The following is an 11,877-nucleotide window of genomic DNA, read 5'->3' on the forward strand; positions in this document are numbered from 1 at the left end:
TTTATTGATACATGACTTCAATCTCTACTTCTACTAGTGCATGTATTCTAAATTTCTTTTATCTTATACAGACACCAGTTGACAGTACAAGATTTAGAGCCACTCTTAATCTGTCAGGAATCCCTACTGGCTAGATTACATTTTAGATGGCTGTTTCCAAATATGCTCCAAAAAGGATACGGTTCGGTCTTTAACAATAGAAAATCTGAGCAGGGATAACTACTAGGAAACCCCAAGGATTATGACTTCTAGGAAACACCCAGTAAAATAAAGATAGCTCATATAGGAAAATATATTACTTACATTTCTAGATAAGGCCACTGATTAGCATGATTATCAGACCGGAGACTAAACACTGCGTAGTGGAAGTCTGATCAAATACCGTCTCACAGAAATCAGTGCATCGCCACACAGCTGTGCCTCCCTGAGGACAGCATTAAAATGTCTAAGGGCTCTTTAAAAATCATAGGTGCTCAGAGAGACTAGGTAACAAGGAGGGTTCATGGCGGGGAGGAACCCAGATCTCCCTGGCAAGGGGAAATAGACTCCTAGCAATATTGGATCCATAGTCTGAACTGGCCATCTCCTGTGACCAGATTGGTGCCTAGCTCAATTGTCATCATAGAGGTGTCATTCGGCAACTGATTTCCAGATGCAGACCCACAGTTTACGTTAGATGGAATTCTGTAGAAAAAGAGGAAAAAGGATTTTAAGAGCCAACAAGATCAAGGACACCACAAGAAAAAAAAAAACTCCCACAGAATCATCTAACCTGGGCTCATAGGAGCTCACGGAGACTGAACCGACAATCAAGCAGCATGCATGAGACTGACCTAGTCCCTCTACATATATGTTACATTTCTGTAGCTTGATCTCTTGTGGGACTCCTAACAGTGGGAACAGGGACTGTGTTTAACTCTTTTACTGGCTTTTGTGACCCTACTCCCCATACTGGGTCTCCTTGCCCAGGCTTAATACATGGGAAGGTGCTTCGTCTTACTGCAATTTGATGAGTCATATTTTGTTGATACTCGTGGGAGACCTGCCCATTCCTAAACAGAAACAAAGGAGTGGATTGTAGGGTTGTTGAAGGAGAGAGGGCCTACTTTTGGTCCTGGCTGCCCAGCTAGCATACACCCGAAATAATCACACAGAAATTGTATTAATTAAATCACTGCCTGACCCATTATCTCTAGTCTCTTATTGACTAACTCTCATATCATGATTTAACCCATTTCTGTTAATCTGTATATTATCACATGGCACTGGCCTACTGGGAAAGATTCGGCATGTCTGTCTCTGGCAGCTCCATGGTGGCTCTCTCATTCTGCTTTCTTTCTCCCAGAATTCAGTTCTGTCTTCTCCACCTTCCTAAGTTCTGCCCTATCAAAAAGTCAAGGCAGGTTTTTTTTTTATTCAACCAATGAAAGCAACACATAGACAGAAGGACCTCCTACACCATTGGGTGGGAACAGAGGGGTAGAGAGAGGTTTGGAGGAGAGGAGGAAAGGGAAACTGTAGCTGAGATGTAAAATAATTAAAAATTTTAAAAAGAAACTGTAGGAGCTAAACAAACTTTCTTTTCAATAATTATTTGTGCATTTTAATACACATAAAAACTCTTATCAACATCTTAAAACCAGGATTTCACAAACACCATGATGGAGATTCCATTTCAAGTACTTAGGGTTAAAGTAAAGCAGTTAAAGACAGAGAAACCAGGACAAGAGTAAAACACCACAGTAATACTTGGAGAATCAAGGTTGGGAAACGCCACATTTCTGTGTGCTCTTTATTCTTTCTGTCGAACAAAGTGGTGTGCCTGGTTGTATGTTTAACACAGATCCAATTTGCAAAAGGGGCTCTGAGTGACCTCCCAACCAGGACATGGAGCTTACACAGTGCAGCATATCTGATGTCAACCTCCTGCTAAGCAAATGACAGCTTTCATCAAATCCATCTTAAAGGACCCCAGACAAATTTCAGAACGTACCCAAAACTACAAACACCAATGGGCTACAAGTCAAAGTTCAGACATGAGACCACACATGTTGGCTTGATGCTTTTTAAATAGGATAGCACGTTTTTTAACCAAGAAAGCACCATACTTTCAACAAGTAATATTAGGACAACTGAAAAATCCTTAGAAAAAATGATAAGGCCAAAGAGTGAGTTCAGTGGGTGAAGGCACTTGTCATATAAGCCTTTGCCCACTGAGCTACTTAACTAACCCTATTTGCTGAAAACTTATTCACATGGTTTCTTTTCATTTCATTAATGAATTTTCTTTTATTTAAAACATATTTAAATAGTTTACTTTCATTGCGGCCAGTTTTCATCACCAAAGACGACACTTTCCCGGTAATTCTGTTTTTGTATGCCTTAAGGTTTTTTTTTTTTTGAAAACTAGACGTTTTAAGGCTGTCAGTGTGGTTCAGTTGGTAGAGTGCTTGCCTTGGATGCGGGAACCACTGAGTCCAAGTCATAGCACCACATAAACCAGGCAGGGTGGCTCATGCCTGTATTCCCAGCACTAGGAATACAGTGCCATCAGGAGGTGCAGAAATCAGCACATCATCCTTGGCCTTGTACCAAATTTTAGGCTAGACTGGGCAGCATGAAACTACATGTCTACAGAAAATGAAGAAAGCACTGAGTGTATTGAATACAACATGGAAATAATAGAACTTAAATATCCCCTTCCCAAGATTTGTTGTTCTTGCTGTTTTTTTTTCTTTCTTTGACAATAACTGTTCACTGTCTCCTTGACTGAATTTGGACTCAACTAGGCAACATATCTCCTGGTGTGTCTATGAGGGTGCTTTCAAAGAGGTTTAACTGAGGACTGGAGTCCTGCCCTTAGTGTGAGCAACACCATCACAGGGACCAAGGTCCCAAGTGAATAAAAAGGGGAAAATTCACTGATTCGGATGAGAAGCAACACTCTTCCTTTCTACTCTGTGACTGCAGACCTGACAAGCATCCTCAGTTTTTTGTCATCATGCCTTCCCCATGATGATCCCTTCAAACTCAGAGCCAAAATGAAGCTGCCTTAAAATGTACCCATCCAGTATTTTATCACAATAGTGAGATTCCTCATACAGTAAAACAAGTGTAGAGAAGTGGGGCTCTTGCTGTGTTAAACCTGATGGTGTGGCTCATGGGGTTTTGGGACTATTTGTAGGAAAAATAAGAAAGAATGTGACATAGGCAAGAAAGCTCCAGAGTGCTATAAACAAAGTCCTATGGTCAGTTCTGGTGGGAACTTGGAAAAGTGGAGTCCCGAGACAAAGTGGACACTGGAAGATCTACTCATAGGTTTCAGAGGAAAATAAGGACCATGTGGGGCCATTTGTGTTACACTCTGGCAAAGATTCTTGTCACATTCTGCCCATGACACAAAACTTTGAGTTAGGCTAAAAGTCAAGAACAATAAACTGAATTGCCTGGTAGATGGAATTTCAAGACAGCATAATATCCACACTGTGACATGGTTACCTCTCAGTGCTCTCCGCCATGTCTACAGTGATAAACAGGAGAAATGCATGTTTTTTAAAGTACAGTTTGGTGGTGAAAAGAGAGTTAGTTTCAAGTTGGACAAGATGGGTGTAGAATAAGGAGCTGCAATTGTTAGTGAGATCAGCAGTATTAAAGAAGAGCCTTGAGCTCTGTTGTGGGATGAAAGGAAAGGGGCCCTGAGGCCAAAAAGATGCCATCCGCATAAGAATGACAACCTAATAAGACCTAATAAAATTTATCTGAAAAGAGCCCAAACTGAGAATGCCGTGAAGGGGATCTGAGGTGCGGTTGCCAAGCTTCCAGAGGCCACTATAGTTGTAGTAAAAAGTGGGGAAAGTGCTGTGGACAGTGGTCTTTTATCCTATCACTTGTATTATTTCTAATAAAATGCTGATTGGCCAGTAGCCAGGCAGGAAATAGAGGCATGGCAAGGAGAATTATGGGAAGAGGAAAGTTTCAGACTGCAGTTGCCACCCAGATGCAAAGGAAGCCAGATACAGAGAAAGCAAGATGTGATTGCCTCGCCAAGAAAGGTACCACATGGCTAACACAGACAAGAATTGTGGACTGACATAAGTTATAGGAATTAATTAATAAGAAGCCTGAGCTACAGGGCCAATCAGTTTATAATTAATGTAGACCTTGGTGTTTTTCTTTGGTACTGAACGACTGCAGGACTGGGCAGGACAGAAACCTCAGTCAACAGGAGAGAATAGTAGAGTCCAGTCCAGCAGGAGAAATTGACAGTGCCATCTACATTGGCAGACATGTAAAATCCAAGAATTTCAGAATCATGGAAGTTTGCGTGAGGTTTCCAAAAATCTATTTCAATCAAGTACTGTATGGCAAGGCTGTAGTCCATGTAAGGAGGCCTTCAGAGGTCAATAGTTGAAGGTGATAAAGTGAAACCTGAATTGCAATGGAGATGGTAGGGCCTTTAAAATTCCAGAACAATGGGATGTCTTTGAGGCAGCCCCAAAGAGAGGAAGGGTAGGCTATTTAGGGCTGCTGGAGCCCATGTGATGTCATTACAAGCTTTATATACTTGTAGCTAAGGCTTTGTACCTGGTTTAGTCTAGTCTTTCCTTTTTGTACCTCTATTACCATTTTTGGAATAAGAAAGTTGACTATGTGCCATTAGAAGTATATCTTTCATTTTACAGGGAATGAGTTCAGAAACTGTCTTAAATCTGAGAAGAGACTTTAGACTCTGGATTTTGAACAACATCAGTTAAAACTGTTAGGATTCAGATATTATTCAGATAAGAAAATGTATTCTGTGCTATAAGGTGGCCATGAGAATTTAAGGACCAGGGATCAAATGTTGTAGTTCAAAGTGTTGTGTCTAGATGTCAAGTTGATAAGGATGGATTTGTGATGATTAACTGATGTGGGATTCCCCTCTGTATGCTATAAATAAGGTTTATTGCCATTGGTTAATAAAGTAGTTGCTTTTGGCCAATGGCTCAACAGAATATAGCCAGGCTGGAAGAGATATATATAGAGAGAGTAGGTGAAGTTTAAAAAGACACCATTTAGCCACCTCCAGAGGAGACAGATGCCAGAACCTTGCCGGCAGACCATGAGCCTCATGGTAAAATACAAAATAATAGAAATGGGTTAATTTAAGATATAAGAGCTAGTTAGTAATATGCTTAAGCTATTAGCCAAGGAGTATTGTAATTACTATAGTTATGTGTGATTATTTTGGGTCTGGGAGGCCAGGAAACGAACAAACAGCCTCTGACTAAAATTAACCTTTATCATTGCCTTTGCTGAATTTAGAGTCATCTATGAGACACACCTCTGGGCATTTCTAAAGAAGCTTTAACTGAGAGAAAAGACCCATTCTATATGTGGGCAACAAAACCTCATGGACTGGGTCCCAGAAAGAATAAATGGAGAACAGGGAGCCAGGTAGGCACCTCATTCTCTGTTTTCTTTTTACAGACACAATGTGACCAACTGCCACATGCCCCTACTGCCACAGACTCTCTGGCTACACAGACTGAATCCCCTCAACACTGAATTCCCTCAAGCCATGAACCAAAGTAAGCCATTTCTTCCTTCCTTAACTTTCTTTTGTTGAGTATTTGGTCATTACTATATGAAAAGCAACTGTTATGTTGCCTTTTCTGAATTGATTTTGCAAAAATCTGTATTCTTCCTCTGGTTTGAAAAAGTGCTCGGAGAGCATAGTGCTTGCCATCAATTAGACACGTCCCTTTAAACACCTGAAAGCAGTCGGATTTCCAGTCTTTTCTGAGTAGCTCCACACATATATTGGACACATCTTTGACTCCCAGTTAGTCTGCCTTTTCTTGTCTTCATAGAGCCTCAAGATTAGTCAAAGGTGAGTGCTAAGGAAGTCTCAGTCATTTTCCAGAGCGAGCAAAGAGCCCTGAGAACGCACACAACCCTTCAGATGTGTATGACCTAGGCACTTAGTCCTTCTCCCAATTTCCTTTGACATTTTTTGGCTGGCCTGTTACTTGTGCCAACTATTCTCTACATTTATAGTTAAAGACTGGCCTCTAAGTGGTTTTTGCTAGCCTCCCCTAAAAAAAGAATTTCATTGATGATATATAAGTCACATAAAATCAAGACACTTTTGTAAGTAGAGTATTGCTAGGACTGCCAAACAGATTATCTAAACAGTGTTGTAATTAATATGGTTTTTATGTGATTATTCATGTCTGGGCAGTCAGGAATGGAAGTACAGTCTCTGTTTACATTTTTGCATGAAGTTCTTAAGAAATTATGGGTTTTTTTTGGGTTTTTTTGTTTGTTTTTTGAGACAGGGTTTCTCTGTAGCTTTGGAGCTTGTCCTGGAACTAGGTCTTGTAGACCAGGCTGGCTTTGAACTCAGAGACGTACCTGTCTCTGCATCCTGAGTACTGGGATTAAAGGCGTGCACCACCACCGTCCAGTGAGAAATTATATTTTTAAACAGTAAATTCTGTAGGAAAGAGACTGAAGCAACTCTGGCTGCAGTCAGCACCTCATGCAGGGTTGGGCTTCATCATTGTCTAGGTCTGTTGGTTTCAAGGGCTTCTACTAAGCTGTGGAAGAGAGACTAGAATAGCGTGAGTTAGGACACGCTCATCTAACGAAGCTCCCTTGAGGGATTCTCACACTGTTTCAAGTCTTTGCTGAGTTCCAACATTCTGGAGGACAGTTTCTGCAGTGTCTTTGCCCTCTTGGTCTCCACGTGTTACTGTGGAGGTGGATATCTTTACACCATCGCTCCTAGTACTGGCCTTTCTGTTTGTTTGTCTCCTTATAGCTCTATGTGAAGAAACATTGTACAGCCTCAGCTTGGACTCTTCCCCTTCCTTGCTATATTCCCCAGCACTACAGAAAATTTAAAAATCTCAGAGTTGTGGAAACATTTTGGGAGGTACTACTGTTCCAAAGATACAAAGTTGCTATTGTTGTGTTTGAGCTATAAAAATTAACCATAGATAACTGGCTGCTAATTCCCCTGGGATCTTTAATCCAGTGTTCTATCCCACACTAGGTACCCTAACTTCAAATTTTTCACTGTGGTATCTTAGACTCTTTATTTTTACATAATAAAAACAACTTTTTGTTTAAAAAAGAAAATGCCAACGATCTTTTGATAGCAGAGAGCTGGAATGGAATGTCCATCATCTTCAGAGGGAAGCAGCCTCATCAGTTGCTGCTATACCTTTTTCAGTCAGGTTTGACCTGTCTCTCCCTGCTCTCCCACATTCAGAATTCTGATCTGCCTTGGAAAGGAAAACTATTTCCTCCTGCCAGGAAGAGCCAAGACTGCAGAAGCAGCAGCTGGCCTGAAGTGACTTTTATTCTATGGAGCAAGTCATACGCACAGGCAGATCATTGCATGTCTAGGTGATGATCTCAGATTGGTAACGCTTCTGGTTTTATTTGAAGTCCATTTGTTTGCATTAGCACGGCATTTCTCTCAAGGCCTTAAAGAGCATATCCAGAAATGTCTCTGAGACAATAATAATAAAATAACAGCAGTAATGATAGTAATAATTCCAATTGATAACCTTAAGATAAAACTCACACCATGGTGCTTTACTGCAATTAACTCACAAAATAAGGCACAGTGCAGAGATGGTTATGGTCTTGGGGCCCATTGGGCAATCTGAGACAGGAGCCTGTGTTTTAGCATAAGTATTACTCGCTAAATAGAAATTTAATGTTCCTAAATTTGACCGGGTAGAGACACTTCAGGGAATGTGTCTGCCAATTACTACCTCAATATTTGTGGACTGGAGCCCCTGAGTATTTGTTTATGTGTTTTCCAATCTGGTACCCAAATGAACAGAATGGTCTTGTTGGGTTTTTGTAAACTACCAGGTAAGGAAAAGTCCCTTTCCTCCATCACAACGTTTCTTGATGGCTCATGGAATCGAATCAGTTTCAAATGATCAGACACAAGGTCACTGGTACAAGCGGTGACGACACCACTGGACACATTTGTCTCCCTCCACATGTGGCCTGAAACATCTGGTTGAGACAGAAAGTCCCAGACATCTTGCTCATGGTTACAGACAGATTCTGAATGATATGAGTCTGGGGAAGGAAGCCCGCACCCCTAAACCTCCTGACCACGTATTTCTATTCAAGAAAGACAGGGAAGCAATGACCTTGCACTGATGTGAATTCCAAAAAGGGAACAAAATAAATTGCCTCTACTCTACACCCATACTATTAATCTATACAAATACTGGTCAATTAAATTAGATTACACTTGTAAAGTGCCTGGCACCAGGGCTGGACACAGTCAGGTTTCCTGTAAATCTTCGTGGCAATTAATAATAAATCATATTCTGAACAGCTTAGCAGTTTTTTGGCATTGTATTTAAAATTCTGACAGAAGAAATGACCTCAAGGCAAAGACACCAGATAAAATGTTCTTTTCAAATACCTTGGGTTTCAGGCACTAAGACACATCTGAATGGTCAGGTGTTCCACTTCTAGACATGGATGGGCAGTCCATGGGTGGGCATTTGAGGAAGAGAGATGGGATCCAAGCATCATGGAAGTGACAGATTAAAGGCGTACAATCAGTGAAGGCAAAATGTAACCTGTCTGCCTCTTGCTTCCTCCGTAGACACTATGGACAGCCAGTAAACCATGAAGGTTGAACTTTAAGCACCTATGGACAGAAGCAGTACCACGCTACCTACTCTCAGTTCATTTCCATTTTGAGATGCTGTTTAGGAAAATCGCTGTCTTTATAGATTCATACATCTACTTATTATGTTCAGAGCTCACACTGATCCCCTTGGCAGCGTTCTTGTTGTTGTCACCATTGTTGTTGCTGTTCTTATTTCAGCAGCTTGCAGTTACCCCAACGTTATCACCACGGTGGGTCCAATGCACTCAGCAAATACATCAAGTCCTAAAAGCATCAGCCCCTTCTGCGTTCTTCAGATAATTCGGAGGTCCGTTGCCCTGATTGGTGTTTGAAGCTGCATTAAGTATACAAAGGCACGAAACAATGACAAGATAACATAAAAAAGCAAAATTGGATGTAGCCATAGTTTAAGAGCAAGTCATACACACAGGCAGATCATTGCATGACTAGGTGACGATCCCAGATTGGTATGATGATGATGATGATGATGATGATGATGATGATGATGATGATGATTTTTTAATTAAAAAAAAACCAACCTGGAATTGGAAATCAAATATACTGACTCTGCCAGTTACCCACCCTCTGACTTCCTCATGAGAGGTGGTTCTTTTGAGCCTTTGCTTATAGGGCCTGTCTGACCAGAATACCATCTTCATTTTCTCTCCTTTATCCAAATCATTACTTCAAATGTCCAAGCTCCACATCCTACACAGGTCCATGCCCTGCAGACAGCTGGTGTCAATGACTGCATTGTGTCCCGCCAGACAGTGAACGGATTGGGAGGGTGGGTGATCCCAGGTGATTCTGTCACAGCAAATATTGTTCTGCCTGGATTTATGCCGGAACCATTTGAGGAAGAGGGTTCCTCTTTCCCTTCAGCAGACATTTCCTGTTGGCTGTGATGACATTCAAAAGACAAAGGCTGCCTGGAATTAAGGCCAGCACTAGGCACAGGGCTAAGAGATGATGAAGGCACAGGCCTTTAAGCATCTGTGTCCAATCAGGCCTGAAACCGTGCAGTGAGAGGTTTGCCATTTACATGAAGCAAAGCCTTCCTTAACAGTCATATGGAGTAGCACATTTTACTTGTTGCGGCAAGTCAGTAGTAACACACAGTCTGGTCGAGGCTGGGAATTCAATAGTGACCTAGAAAAGTACAGCTCCTGCCTTACAGAAGAGCCATTACTTGTTAGTAAATGAGTCACCATCAAGCCACCAACCGTGGAGAAATACAGTGGGGGCAGGAGCCAGCAGGTACACCTGGCCCAGCTTAGGACAGCTATGAGGGGAAGACTTCCCAGAAAGGGTGGCCTTGGATGAATTCCCTGTCAACTCTGCTGCAGGACTCAAATTAAAGATGCTGTGCTTATAAACCAAGCTGGGGCATCATGAGTGATCCTGTTGACACCTGGCCAGAGAGGCCACCCCTGAAACTCTGGAACTGTGACGTTTCCTTAAAATTTTCACTGGATAAGATGTCACCCTTTCATTCTATTTTAATGGCTGAATTTGCATTATTCATGATTATTGTCTCCAAAACATAGATTACCCCAGCTGTTCTGCTTCCATATATATAGTTTCCAGCCCCAACACCCACTCCCAATCAGAATTTTGGCCATAGCCCCAGTTGGTTCTGAGAGAGAACACATAATCTTTAAATACTATAACAATCTGTGATGGAAGGGAGAAAATTCATCAACTGGCTGCCACAGAACAGAACTGGGAAAGCAGAGCGGCCCCCTCCAAGCGCCCGTATTCTCAACGCCATGACGCTGACACAGCAATCCTCTGACAGGGTTAGTAAGCCCGTCAAAGGCATAGTCTCATAAAATCTTCCTGTGGCTCTTTTTTGTAGAAACAGTAAACTTAGCCAATATTTGAGTCATAGATTAAATTTTGGTCACTGATGAGGGATAATACACCTTTCTATGAGATAAATATGACCTTCCTATGAATTCATTTTAGACCACAAATCAGAAGAACCAAGGTTCTTTTTTTTTTTTTTGACTTCTCAATCAATATACAGTTTTAGGATACGTTTTCCAATTCACAAATGGTGTTGTGAGGATTAGCATGGTCCCAGGTTTCATGAGTCCCAGGATAGCTATGTATGAGGCCTAACACATCTGTAGAGGGTATCATGCTTCAAGGTCAAAAGTCTGAGCATCCCTGTGAGTTTAAGATATTCAAGATGGAACACTGTCAGACTATATTTAAAAATGCCTGCATTGGTGCCAGTGAGATGGGTCAACGGATGAGATTGCTTGCTGCCTAGCTTCACAATCTGAGCTGGATCGCTGGAACCCACTTGGGTAAAGGTGAGAACCGACTCCTGTAAGTTTTACTCTCATCTCTATGCATACACATGGCACATGGGCACCCATACACACAAAATAAGCTAATTTTACAAAACCTTTTAAATTTCTGTGTAATGAACAACTTCAAAAAAACCCACAAACTGGGGTAAAGTACTAAAATTTGTACACGTTTATGATTTTTTTTTGATTGAGGTAAGGTAAATTTGGAAGAATGTTCAAGAAATAAGTTTGAAAGGGCAGGCTGATCGGATTTGATAACCACCAGTGTCCAAGGTAGTTTCAATATCTGTTGCTTCCCTATATTTACACCCTAGTGAATCTTTCCCATAATATATAAAACTGGCAATAAAATCAAATACTGCCAAAATGATCTATTAAGGCTGTCATTTCTGATGTTTCCTCTTGAAAGTCACTCTGGAGAACGACAACCATCATCACATAGGGACATTGAAGTCCCGTTATGAAGAAAGTCAAATGAGGAAGGAGATTTCTCACACATACTTACCAACCCTTGTGTAGTTGTCAGAGGTGCGGATCCCACTGATGCCTTGACTGTGATTTCATGAGACTCCTAAACCCAAACTGCCCAGCTAAGCTCCAGGAGAACCACAGAAACTCACCGTTGGGATCTAATTTGTTGTGTAAGGACAGGTAACTCACTAGTGAGATCACCCACTGGTTTCTGTAAAATGGTTATTTACTAAAAGAAGGATACTGGTCTTAATATCTATCAATGCTGACTAGTAAGCATTGTTAAGACAAGAAGCCTATAGTATTCTTCATGTGCTCTATTCGTTTAAAGTTTAGAATCTGATTACTGTGTTCAAGACGTCTGTGTCTCCAAGATCCACATCAGAACATTAGGTCTAGCTCCCAAAGTCCAGTCGAAGAGAGGGAGAA

General features: G+C 41.3%; 1 long non-coding RNA gene across 1 annotated transcript; it reads left to right on the forward strand.

The window, feature by feature from the left end:
- The first annotated feature begins 5,409 nt into the window (after positions 1-5,409).
- Positions 5,410-11,347, forward strand: LOC148122658 (uncharacterized). The gene is made up of 2 exons (XR_015737477.1): positions 5,410-5,570; positions 8,630-11,347. It is a non-coding gene; the product is annotated as an uncharacterized LOC148122658 (long non-coding RNA).
- Positions 11,348-11,877: the final 530 nt, after the last annotated feature.

This window comes from Myodes glareolus, chromosome 3 (genome assembly GCF_982192425.1).
Source record: "Myodes glareolus chromosome 3, mMyoGla1.1, whole genome shotgun sequence".
Classification (NCBI taxonomy): Eukaryota; Metazoa; Chordata; class Mammalia; order Rodentia; family Cricetidae; genus Myodes; species Myodes glareolus.